Source organism: Myotis daubentonii, chromosome 17 (genome assembly GCF_963259705.1).
Source record: "Myotis daubentonii chromosome 17, mMyoDau2.1, whole genome shotgun sequence".
NCBI lineage: Eukaryota > Metazoa > Chordata > Mammalia > Chiroptera > Vespertilionidae > Myotis > Myotis daubentonii.
The window spans coordinates 50025332-50038535 of NC_081856.1; the positions used below are offsets into that span (position 1 = coordinate 50025332).

At 52.8% G+C, this 13204-nt stretch overlaps 1 protein-coding gene across 5 annotated transcripts in view; it reads right to left on the minus strand.

Moving 5' to 3' along the window:
• The window catches only part of ASAP1 (ArfGAP with SH3 domain, ankyrin repeat and PH domain 1), a 216462-nt gene extending 203502 nt beyond the window's left edge, over positions 1 to 12960 (minus strand). The window contains exon 1 of one of the 5 annotated variants that reach the window (XM_059672302.1): positions 12737 to 12960. The gene's annotated coding sequence lies outside the window, so the exon portion shown is untranslated. The remainder of the gene's footprint in view (positions 1 to 12736) is intronic. The other 4 variants (XM_059672306.1, XM_059672303.1, XM_059672304.1 and 1 more) reach the window with 4 other exon arrangements.
• Between the last annotated feature and the right edge of the window lie 244 nt (positions 12961 to 13204).

The following is a 13204-nucleotide window of genomic DNA, read 5'->3' on the forward strand; positions in this document are numbered from 1 at the left end:
CCGCGGGCCAGATCCGGCCCGTTTGAAATGAATAAAACTAAAAAAAAAAAAAAGACCGTACCCTTTAATGTAATGATGTTTACTTTGAATTTATATTAGTTCACACAAACACTCCATCCATACTTTTGTTCTGGCCCTCCGGTCCAGTTTAAGAACCCATTGTGGCCCTCGAGTCAAAAAGTTTGCCCACCCCTGCTCTATCCACTGAGCCAAACCGGTTAGGGCAGACTTGAACTTTTTTGAGGATACGATTCAACCCCTAACAGTCCTCACTATAGGCCAGGCTCACATCTCCACTTGTAGTTCCCATGTGCAGGCACCATTCCCACTGCCGTCTGTGTACCACCACACGGAGTTCTCACCTCCAGGAGGTGAGAGTCTTAGTCTCTCCGTTTGACACGTAGCAAAACTGAGGCTCGGAGAGGCTCAGGACTTGCCCGAGGTCAGCAAGGAGCCACTAACAGGCCGATTAGGACTCAACCTAAATCCAGGATCCGGAATCTTACCCAATGGTCGACACCCCAGAAGCTGTTTCCTGGTGATGGGACCACCCTCTGCACCGTTTCTATTTCAGCTCCAACACAACTCCCTTCTCACATGCTCAGCACGGTTACTTCCTTCAGACTCGAAGTCTAAAATATCATCGCTGAACTCAGCTTACCCCAACCCGCTCCCAGCCTGTTCCAGGATGGGAACACCCCACACATACATATGTTATGTCCATTAAGATTCATCCAGAAAAACGCATGTGTACCTCACTGACTGACTCATGCAGCCCTACTTATGCAAACACTGGAATCCACTGTTGTCTATGATAGCTGTGTGGAGGGCTCCCACCCTTTTGCAGAATGATACATCCGGGAACCCTGGCACCTGCCCCAGGAGGTGGCTCCTGGCGGCCCAGGAAGTCATAGGGCGGGGCATGGAAAGGGCGAGGGGCATGGGGTCAGGAAGCCACGTTAAAGTCTTGAACTCCATTTCGTCCTCCACATTAAACACCCCCTAGTATCAGGGCCCCACTCCTTCGGGTCCTTATAGGACAACTTGAAAGAATTCCTCAAATTTATCAAAAAAGAGACTGTCAAACTCTCAGCTAAAAGAGAAGGAAGGAATCATTCACTCATCAAACACAAGAGATGCATCTGGTCTGGCTGTTGTGGCTCAGTGGTTGAGCATGGATCTATGAACCAAGAGGTCCCAGGTCAATTCCCAGTCAAGGGCACATGCCCAGGTGGCGGGCTCCATCTCCAGGAGGGGGCGTGCAAAAGGCAGCCTATCAGTGATTCTCATCATTGATGTTTCTCTCTCTCTCTCTCTCTCTCTCTCTCTCTCTCTCTCTCTCTCTTTCTTTCTCTCTCTCCCCCTCTCCCTTCCTCTCTGAAATCAATAAAAATATAATTTTTTAAAAAAGATACATACCTGGTCTACTATGGGACGGGCACTAAGGATTCACTGAAATGAATGAGACTGCAGGGGAGAAAGAAAACCTGTGTGTGTGTGTGTGTGTGTGTGTGTGTGTGTGTGTGTGTGTGTGTATGTGTTTCAGGCAGGCACTTTAATGTACTTCCTCACTCACACATCACTCATCTATTTCACAGGTGAAGGAAGAGAGGCTCAGCAAGTTAAATGACTTGTCCAAGAGCACTCAGCAAGTACACGGAGAGTCCAGGCTGATCCCAGGTCTGAGCTGCTGAAAAGCCAGCTGCTTTCTTTCTCATCTGACCACCCAGGTATTGGAGAGGGGGGCTGAAGCTTGTCAAACATGAGGGTGACCCTCCTCTGAAGTTTTAGGGAGCCCCCCTGGCAGTGGCTTGGAGAACTGATCAAGGGGAGGGCGGTGAGTTAGGGAAACGACAGATGCCTCAGGGGAGGTCACCTGGAAGCCAGGCCTGAGCGGGAACCGTGGGGATGGGCAGATGGACTGGACTGAGGGTGCTGGGCCAGGCTGATGCAGAATTGGTTTGATCTGGGAGAGGAACAAACAGAAAAGTCATGGGTAACAGGCTCTGAGAAAGTCCTTCATCTGCTCAAGGCTCAGACCTAGGAAGCAGGGAGATCAGGGAAACCCCGTCACGGCTCTATTTCCTCTTCCTCTTACACAGGAACGGCAGAGCTGAGGTCGTGGGAGGAGAAGGAAGAAAGGAGAGAGGAACAGACACGCTTCTCCGTCGCCCCGTCTTGCACTGGCTCTGGAAGCCAGCTCTCGAGGGGATGCACAGACTGGCAGCGCCAGGACCCCAGGGACGTGGCAGTCTTGTCAGACACAGACATGACCAGCCTCGTGGACAAGCCAGAAGCTCAGGGTCATCTACGCTCTCCCTCCTCCCAGGCCCCGCATCTGTCCAATCCCCAAACAAGCCCGTCCACTGCCTAGGGAACTCCCCAGTCCATCCTGGCCACTCACGCCCAGACTCCCCCAAGTTCACCCTCAACCATCTTTCTAAAGGGCAGGAGTCCGACCACTGCCCTGCCTCAAGCCTTCAGTGGCCCCTCACTGGCCTTGAATGAAAGCCCAAGCTTCAGGGTGCGGCTCCCGCCTTCTTCTCCACCCCAATGCACCCACCTCAAGCCTTGGGGCCCAGCCATATCAGTTCCCAGCACAAACTGTGCTATTTCTACCATCTACATCCTTGTGTAGGTGGCTCTCCACACCTAGAGTTTCCCTCCCTTCCCTGTGCCCTTCTTCCGGCTAATTCCTACTCATTATCTAGGACCCAGCTCAAGGACACACCCTGTAGCAAGTCTGTGACCCTCCCTGCAAGGTGGGGTCAGGCACCTCTTCCCAAGCACCCGGAATACCTTATGTTCTCGGGTGACCGCACTAACACACCGATGAGCTGTGCATGTCTGCCCTGTTCACAAAGGAGCTGGCACACAGTAGGCACTTCATAAAGAATGAAAGGGGAGAGGGAAGGAGGGAGAGGGCGAGGGAAGGGCAACAAGTGTTATAGGGACTCAAAGAACACAATAAATACAACAGGGAGGATCAGGAAAGATTTCACAGAAAGGGTAGGTGGGGAAGGTAGGGAAAGGGCAATTCAGGTGCGGGAGGGGAAAGGCAAGACTGGTCCGGCCGGCTTTCCTCTTTGAAATCAATAAAAATAAATTTTTCTTTAAAAAGAGCAAGACTGTTGCCCTAACTGGTTTGGCTCAGTGGATAGAGCGCCGGCCTGCTGACTCAAGGGTCCCAGGTTCGATTCCAGTCAAGGGCATGTACCTTGGTTGCGGGCACATCCCCAGTGGGGAGTGTGCAGGAGGCAGCTGATCGGTGTTTCTCTCTCATTGATGTTTCTAACTCTCTATCCCTCTCCCTTCCACTTTGTAAAAAATCAATAAAATATATATTTTAAAAAAATAAATAAAAAGAGCAAGACTGTAAAAGTGTATGATGTGGTGGTGGATTTCTAACACAGTGATGGCTAAGCAGGGGGGGAGTGGGGAAGGGTGCAGGGACCCAGAATCTTCTAGAAGTCATGTGAAGTGGCCATCCCACTGCTTATCACTTTTGGGGCTACAAGTAACAGGAAACTCCGAACAGTGTAAAGGTAGGGTGGTCGGTGTCTCATTCCTGCCACCTTTCTGCTCTGACGCGCTCAACATGCTCACCCTCGTGGTCCCAAGACGGCAACCACAGTGCCAGGTATCACATGCCAACCCCACCGTGTCCCATAGCAAAGGAGAGGCTGTGTCTGAATGTCTCTTTTTAGGATGGAGAAAAGCTCTTTCCCCACCACCTCCAGCAAATGCTCCTTCATATTTCAGAGCCAGGACACTCAGTGTCTAACCCAGTCACTGTCAAAGGGGACAGGACCGCAGTGACTCGCCCGTGGGGCTGGGACTGGACTGCTGAAATCAGTGTTGTGTCAGCAGGAAAGAAGGGGAAGGAGGGGGTTGATGAGCAACCAACAGCGTCCCCTACACCCTCTTGCCCACTCGCCTCCAAAGTGCACCGTTCAACAGAGAGGAGCGGGCAAAGCTCCCACAGCTCCACCCTCCTGCGGCCTATTTTAGGGCTGAGGAAGTAAGTGTCCTGGAGAGGAAACACACGACAGACTATTCTGGAAAGACCCACAAACAATGCCGCACGCAGCTCGCTCTTCGAGATCAGGAGTTTGGGGGGAAGAGGTAGGAAATAGCAAGGATGACTCTATTCCAGAGAGAAACCCCAAATGCACTTTATTTCTTTATTTTAACTCAGAGTTTTGTGTGTGTGTTTTTGGTTCATTCTCACCTGAGGATATTTTTCTATTGATTTTCAGAGAGAGTGGAAGGGGGGATGGGAGGAGACAGGGAGAAAGAACATAGATCTGAGAGACACGTCGGTTGGGTGCCTCCTGCACGCATCCTGACCAGGGCTGGGGATGGAGCCTGCAACCCAGGTTCATGCCCTTGACCGGAATTGAACCGGGACCCTTCAGTCCGTGGGCTGATGCTCTATCCACTGAGCCAAACCAGCTAGGGCTTAACTCAGAGTTTTACCTTTCCCCTTGGACAAATATTTTCCTTGGGCCTCCCAGATAACCACCAGCACATTCCTACCACAGAGACTTTGATCGACTATTCTCAGCCTTAACGACCTTCCCCACTCTGTCCACTTACTGAGATCCTGCCCACTTACTGAGACGAGTGAGCTCCCGGGTACCTCCTCCCCCAGAACTGACCACCCCTCCGGGGTCACTGTCTCCCCTCCCTGCACACGCGTGGCTATTCTTCTGTAACTTTCCCATGATGTGGACATCGGTCCTAAATTATAAGCAGTTCCACGTCTTTCTCTTCTAGTCAACCACCTGTAAGAAATTTTAGTGCGGGACCTCAATTTTTCATCCTTGCACCCTAGGAGCCTGGCACAGAGGCGGGTCAGCAGGAAAGGTCTTTGCAATAAAGACTTGACGTTGACGTCCTTTTATGTTTCCGCTGGCCATTGGTCATGCCAATGAGAACGCTTATCCTGTTAGGAAGCCACTCACTTCTGTGAGGACCAATCATGTGCCCCGCACTCAGCCGCTCACTGTACTGCTTTATTGCACACCGTGTTGGGAAACCTGCACGCTCTCACATAATTTACCAAAAAGGAAACTGAAGCTCAGGAGGCCAAGCGAAAGGCTGAGGGCAGACCCTTCCCAAGGCCACAGAGGAACGAGGGCATGGAATTCAAGTTCAAGTCTTTAGAGATAATAATGCATCACGGTCAAGGGTGTGGCCACTGAACACAGACCAACTGCTTCAAGTCTTGCTACCGATGAGTCACCTGACCGTGGGGAAGTTAGTTGGCCTCTGTGCATCTCAATTTCCTTCTGTATAAAATAAGGATAAAGATAATGCCTATTTCACAGGGTTATTATGAGGATTAAATGAATGCATGCACAAAAACTGCTGAGTGACATGTATTAATACACAATGAGTATTAGCTCTCTCTATTGACTACAAAGTCAGTTGTTTCCCCATTGCATCGTGACAAATGCTTCTACCCTCCACCCACCAGGTCACCTCAGGCAAGAAAGGACAGATCACTGGAGGCTCCCAAGTTCCATCCAGAGGAGCAGCCGCAGAGGACAAAAGGTCAAGGGTCAGAGGCAATGCCATTCACCAACTCCACCCCCCAGTGGCCCCCAGCTGCCACTCAGCCCTCAGTTGTGGGATTCCAGAGGGGCCTTCTGAGGGAAAGAACATCACATGAGGCAGGAGCCAGCACAGCTCCCGATGCCCAACTCTTGACCAAACAGAGCAGCCCTTCGGTTAGAGCAAGCCCTGGGCACGGAGGCAGAGCCCGAAGGCTATCACAGAAACTTGTCCAGGGCCCAGGAGAAGTGAACTCTTCGGGGTATGCACCACTGTGCCCAAACCAGAAGGTGCAGGAAATGAGAGAACCGATAACAGAGCAATCTGAAAGAGGCTGCCAGCCTGGGCAAAACCAAGATATGAGCCCAGCCGCATGGCCCAGTGGTTGAGTGTCGATGAATGAACCAGGAGGTCACGATTCAATTCTGGGTTAAGGCACATGCCCTGGTTGTGAGTTCGATCCCCAGTGTGGGGTGTACAGGAGGCAAGCAGCCCATCAATGATTCTCTCTCATCACTGATGTTTCTAGCTCTCTCTCCCTCTCCCTTCTTCTCTGAAATAATAAAAATATACGTATTTTTAAAAACACAAAAAAACAGCCCTGACCGGTTTGGCTCAGTGGATAGAGCGTCAGCCTGCAGACTCAAGGGTCCCAGGTTCGATTCCGGTCAAGGGCATGTACCTTGGTTCCGGGCACATCCCCACTGGGGAGTGTGCAGGAGGCAGCTGATCGATGTTTCTCTCTCATCGATGTTTCTAACTCTCTATCCCTCCCCCTTCCTCTCTGTGAAAAATCCATAAAATATTAAAAAAAAACCCACAAAAAAACAAAAACATAAAGTAAGAATGAGAAACTTTAATGAAAGAATTCGACCCAAGGATGAAAGGCCAGGATGATCTGAAAGAGAACCAACAAACATTGCTAGAAGTAAAACAGAGTCGGAGAGGAGTTAAAAACCCAATGATGAGAACATTCAACAAATGTGACAACACAGCTGAGCAAGGGAAGCCAAGGCACGTGGTCATTTGCATGTGGCGGGCACAAGGGGGCAAGAGGAATGACAGAGCCCCTCCCCCGCACCACCCCCCGCCCAACCCCCTTAAAAGACACTCAGTCTGCAGGTGAGGCAACCATCTGAGCAAAGGCACTTCCAGAGGAGAATGGGACCCGTGTGCCGCAGGCTTTCCCGACATCCTCTCCCCCCGGAGCAGAAAGGGCAAGAGGAGGAGGAAGGGCAGGGTCCGTGGGAGACCCCAGAACCTCTGGCTCCCTGTCCACCAGCCACTCCACTCACCCATCCTGTTCTCTGTCAAGAGTAATAATAGCACAAAGAACCCCAATATGCCACGTTCACCTATGATTAGTAGTATTTTACTCCATTTGCTCTTTTCTCTTATTCTCACTCACATATAATGTTTACAGTATTTATCTTTTTTTTTTTTTTTACTTCGGAGCCACTGGAGGGCAAGTTGCATCTCTCATGGCCTTTTACTAGTGTTTTTAAAATCACTTTCTGCATTTCTACGCCAAAGGATAACTGTTTAGACACAAAACTACAATGAAATAGGCACCCAGTATGCCACACGCAGGGTGTTATGAAGGCAGCATCCTCAATGGGAAATTCATTATTAACCCTGATGAGGGAAATGCAAGCTAAGCCACGCTCTCTGCTTCCTGTGCCTGCGCCCCCCTGGTCTTCAGAACTCCCTGCCACATGGGGGGTTGGCGGGGAGGGGGGGCGGGGAGCGAAGCGCTGACGGCCGCTCTTCTTTATCCTGCGTTTAACCTGTCTCCAACCGAGACCCCTCTGTTGGAAATGCACTGCTTGCTAACTTTTGTGTTTTTCTAACTGTGCACTTTCTCATTTCCTGCCTTAGAGGAGGAGAGGAAGAGGAAACGCCAAAAATATTCCAAGACAAGCTGGCTTGTGACATTTCCAAGGGATGGGGACGGACGGGGCTGGCAGGGGGACCTGGGCAGCAAGGGGCCTGAGTCTGCAACCCAGCCCACTGGTGGCCCACAGAGCTACTGTGGCCCTCCAAGTGCCTACGGTCTCAGGGAGCCAGCTGTTTCTGGGGAGTCTCTGAAACAGAAGCCCATTTTCTCCAGATAACTGAGAGGATGCTCGAAACCTGGTCTTAATTAGCCCTCCCAGCGCCACGTCTACATGACACATCATAGTGTGTTTTCTTTAAAAAAAGTAATATTTTTTTTATTATTTCAGAGAGGAAGGGAGAGGGAGAGAGATAGAAACGTGAATGATGAGAATCACTGATCAATTGCCTCCTGCATGCCCCACACTGGGGATCAAGCCCACAACCCGGGCATGTGCCCTGCATGGGAATCGAACCATGACCTCCTGGGTCATAGGTCGTCGCTCAACCAGTGATCCATGCTGGCTCCGGGTGGTGTGTTTCCCTGCCGTTCACCCTCCAGCTATTTTCCCTCTGAGGGTCAGGATGGGTTTGTCCTGCCAGAGGCACACACTTTCCTGAGTCTCCCGCTTGGGGACCAGGGCTGGCTGAGGTTGAGGATGCCGGCTGAGGCTCTGGGACCAAGGTTTTAGGTGGACAAAATGTGGAGGTGGTGGGATTCATGATGTGCAGAAAATGAACCACAGCAGACATGTAACGAGAATACCAACCCATCCCGCGCCCCACTCGGTCCTGGGAGTGGGCACAGGGTCGGTGGGCCGGGAGGGCGTTTTCATGGGCCGGTGAATTCATTTTTTCATGAGTCCGAGTGAGAAGAGCAGTGTCCCTGGGTTGAAAGTAGACTATTTGGCCTGCAGCCCCAAGAGTGCAGTAAAATGAATCCTCAACTCCAACTCCTCATGTGGAGCCCAGGGTGGAGAAGAGCTTGAATGTAGGAATGAATACATCACAGTGAAGGAATGAACTTGGGGAGGACAGTCAGGATACAGTGGAGACTGACCCCTCCCACGCATCACTACTGTTGTGAAGAGTTCCCTGGCCTCCTCTCCCCAGCGCTCCCAGCACACCTTCCCTCATCAGCTCCCAAAGATGTCCCCATCCAAGTCCCCAGGACCTGCAAATGTGTTAGGCTACATGGCCTTGGGGAATTAAGCTGAAGATGGAAGTAAGGTTGCTAATCAGTTGACCTTAAACCAAGGACATCGTTTTACATGGGGAGTGCATTCCAGGCAGAGGGACCAGAATATGCAAAGTCCTCTATGCACAAGAGAGCTTGATGTGTTTCTGGGAGTGAGGGACGTCCGGGAGAGGGGGAGTGTGGCCTGATATAATATAAAAGGTCTTAAAAGTGGAACAGGGAGCCCAAAGGGAAAACCAGAAAGGTGGGAGCATAAAAACTAAGACCAACATTGCTGGCTTTCAAGATGGAGGGAGGAGACCATGAGCCAAGGAATGCAGGCCTCTAGCAGCTACAAAAGGCAAGGAAACAGTCTTCCCTTGAGCCTCCAGAAGGCAGAGCCCTGCCGACACCCTGAGTTTAGCCCAGCGAGACTCAGTTCAGACTTCTGACCTCCAGCGCTGTACGAGAATAAATTAGTGTTGGTGAAGCCACTAAGTGTGTGGTGATTTGTTAATGTGTTACAGCAGCAAGAAGAAACAAATACGCCATTTGTCATCATATTTATCCTAACATAAATTTCAATTATATGCCTATCTAACTCCTCTCGGAATGATGATAATAATAACTGAGGCTAACATGTGTTGAGCACTTACCATGTGGCACAGTTTTTCCAAGAGTTTTACCAAGTTTTTCATAGATGCAAGATACTATAAAAAGGTCACTTCCATGGAACACTAGGATGAAGGCAGACACAGGGATCTGGCAGTGGGGGAGGGAGTTAGAGGCATCTTCAAGGGCATGAAGACACCAGTGTATTTTAAAGGGTGAGTGGGAGTCAGCCTGGAAGAGAGGAAGCATATCGCAGGCAGGGGGAGAATGTAAGAGAAAGGAGACGCAGTGCGTGTGCTGGCAAGCACCCTGGTGCTCAGCTTCCGGCTGACCATTTCTGCATTAGTGTCTCCAGCCCCTAGGTCTCCTCTGGGATCTAGAGCCACATGCCCCCATGCCTGCCTGCAGACTCCACCTGGATGCCTTAGCATGGCCAACAGGGAGCCTCCTCTCTGCAGGAGCACGCTCCTCCTCTAGTCGTCCCTGTCTCCCAAAGTGACCCCCAGCTGTTCCAGCCACAATCATCTTGGAGCCCTTCCCCCGGCCTCACCCTCATTGAATCCATCACCAAATCCCACCAATTCTATCTCCAAGGTCTAACGGTTGACACCTCTCCACCTCCTCCCCTCACACCTGGCCCAAGCTCACCATGGCTCCTGGATTAGTGCAATGGTTTCTTACCTGGACTCCCTGCTTCTACTCTCTGTCTTCTGTGATCAACAGTTCATCAAGCAGTAATCTCTTAAAAATGTCAATCAAATCCCACTCCTGGGCCTCCTCTCACCAAGGCTTCCCTGTGTTCTGATGGGAGGAACCTCTCCAGCATGGCCTAGACCCCGCTGTGTCACCTGGCCCCTGTCTCCCTCTAAAACCTCACCTTATGCCACTCTCCCCATCACTCCCTTACACTCTGCTCTCCCCCTTCTCCCCTTCTCACTCCCAGGAACACATCAAGCTTTTTGTGCACAGAGGACTTTGCACATCCTGATCCCTCTCTTGCAACCTCTCTGCCTGGCCAGTTCCTTTTAACTCTTTAGTCTTGGAGAAGCCTTTCCCTGGCCAAACTGGGACCACTCCCACCCCACTTCACATTGGTCATGATTTCGATCCCTCATGTGTTTCCTCGATAATAAGAATCACAGCCTTTCATCTGTTAGAAGGTACCTGCTTCTTTACTTTTGCCTCGCTCTTCTACTGGAATACAAGCTCCATGAGGGTAGGGCCAGGCCTACCTGGTTCGTCCGGACTTCCCACACTGCTTGGCATGTGGAGTAGACTAATGAAAAGAGAAGGTGTGAGGCTGACACTGAAAGATGAGGCTGGAAATAGAAGGCCTTGAACCCAGGGTCTCATCCATCTTTGCACAACTGGCACCTCCCACAGGGGAGCCACTCAGCAATGCACACTGGGTGATGGAAGCACGACCATTCCAGATGAATCTGAAAAATGCTGTCCCTTCTGGGCAAGGCTCCCAAAGGGGCTCCCTCGCCTCCTCGGGACTTCTGAGGAGGTAACACGTCTAGGGCTTACAGCAAGGGCTCCGGAAGTGCTAGCTGTCATTGTTACTACTGCTTATGTGGGAATGACTCGTGCATCCCATAGAAAAGGCTTCTTCTTGAGCCCGTGCCAGATACAGTGGGTGGGAGAGAAGTGGGAGGAAGCGACACAGGAGGGGAAAATGAGAATGGGAGGCAGGGTCTAGGCAAAGTCACTTCTTTCCTCCGGACTTCAGCCACCGGGGTGCAGCCTGGAGATGCCGACTGGCAGGAGGCTGGGGAGGCCCCCGTTTGGGTGCACACAGCATCTGGGGGCCTGAAAGGCTCCAGCTGATTTTGAAAATCTGGCTCACTGTGGCTGGTGAGGATTGGGGAGGTGGAGAGAATTTCAGTTTCCTTCACCAAATGGCAAGCTGGTGAAAAAGTCCTTTTTCTCCAACATTACCACATACTAAAATTGAAAACCCAGCCATTCGGAGGAAAATAGATGGGCTGCTTCGCTCACAAGATACAGGAGGGCTGAGAATCAAGTCTGGAGAGTACCGCAGGGTACATTGTGTGCTGAGACGCTGCCCTTTTTTTGGACCTGGGAGGTTCTATTTTTCACAAAGGAATGGGAGCAAGAGAAGTAATTCCCTATGTAATAAGCCACCCATTTTTATATTCCAAATCCATTTGGTGGCTGAATCTCCAAATCCAGTTAGTGGCTGAACAGCATGGGTTAGAGAATTTTTTTTTAACTCTTTATCTCAAAATATGTGGTTTGAGATAACAGCCTATATTTTAAAATAGTGGTAACAGATACGACAGAACAAGACACTAAACAAGAAAGGTGATAAATATAAAGAAGACATTTCCAAGTGATGCAAGTCTGACAGATCACAAACCGGCACAGTGAGAGGAGAGAGGCCATGTGACCTTGGGTACATCACTGCACCTCTCCCAGCCTCATCTGTATAACAAGAAGGGGCTCAAACAGCTGTTCTCCAAGATCCTTTTTTCTTCCTTAGAGGTTGAAATCTGATGCTTCCAGAAGACCTGCATCTTCCTACTTTACTCTGACCCTCCAATTGCAAATCAGAAAGGCCTTGGGGTAACGGCTGCCATGGAGAGAAAACTGGCCTCGATACTCGGTCACGCTTTGCAATCCCCAACAATAATTACTCAGCGGCCCAGCCCTGCCCTGCCCGGCCTCCCAGAGCCCAGGATGCCAAGACAACCTGACCGAGTCTGTGGGAAAAGCGGGAGAAAGTTCTTGTTCTTTCTCATCGGTGCAGGTAAAGCAGAGGTCGCGTTAACGATCATCTGGCCTCGGCCCTGCACCCCCACCCCCCTGCCTAGTGGAAAAATAAATTATGAAAGGAAACCGCGGCAGGAATGCCCGAGGACGCTCGGGATGGCTGAAACCGCAGAACGCCAGACGCCGGGGACTTTTTTCTTTTAAACTTCAAGTCGCTCTTAGAAAATGCAGCAGGTCCCCAAATGCACACGCGTTCAATCACAAGCCACTTCCCAGGCTCCTGGGAGCAAACACCAAGCCCCGAGCGAGCGGGAATCCTTCCCGCCTTGGGTTTCATCTGCTTTGAGCAAGTGGCCTGGGGTCTGCAGGCAGCGCCTCGTCCCCGCCTGACCGGGGTCCGGGGACCTGCGGGCCCGGGAGGCCGGGCCAGGTTCCAGGATCGGCGGGGAACTTTCCTGCATCGCGCCGGGGAGACAATGCCCGGGCCGCGCTCCGCGCCGGGAGGGCCCCCATCGGCGGCGCCCTGCCACCGGACGCTCAGTCCCGGCCCTGCTCGGAGGGCGTGCGGAGCCCCCCCTCCCCGGGCCCCCTCCCCGCCCCACTCGGCCCCTCCTCGGGGCCCTGCAGAGCCTGGGTCTGGAGCCCTCCCCGCGGACAGGGGCAGGCAGCCGGGGGCCGGCCCAGCGCCCCGTCCCGGCTCTTCTCCACGCGGGCCCGGCGGGGGCTCCGCCGACCCCGGGCGACCCCGCCGAGCTGGGCTGGGCGCCTGCAACTCACCGGGACCTGGCGGGCCGCTGGGCATTATTCCATCGCGGGCTCCGCGCTAGCTCCCCGGCGGCGGCGCACACGCCCGCGCCCCGGCCCCCTCGGCCGAGCGATCGCGGCTCTCGGAGCGGAACGCAGGGGCGCCGCCGGGAGCGGAGGGCGGGGCGGGGCGGGGCGGGCCGGGCTGCCCGAGCGCGGAGTGCCCGCCCGCGGCGGCGGCCAGGCGAGGCGCGGGAGGCGAGCGCGGGGCGGCGGGCGGCGGGCGCAGGAAGGGGCGGGCGACCATGTGCCGAGGGGAGGAGGCCGCAGCGACGCGCGGCTCGGACGATCCCGCTCGGCGGCGGAGGGCGCGGGTTTCAGGAAATCCAAACACTTCGACAGGAAATCGGGATCCTGACTAAGCATTCCCGCTCCCGCCAGGGGCTCCCGCCGCGCTTAACCCTTGGCCGGCCGGCACGCAGGCGGGGGTGGGGGGTGGGG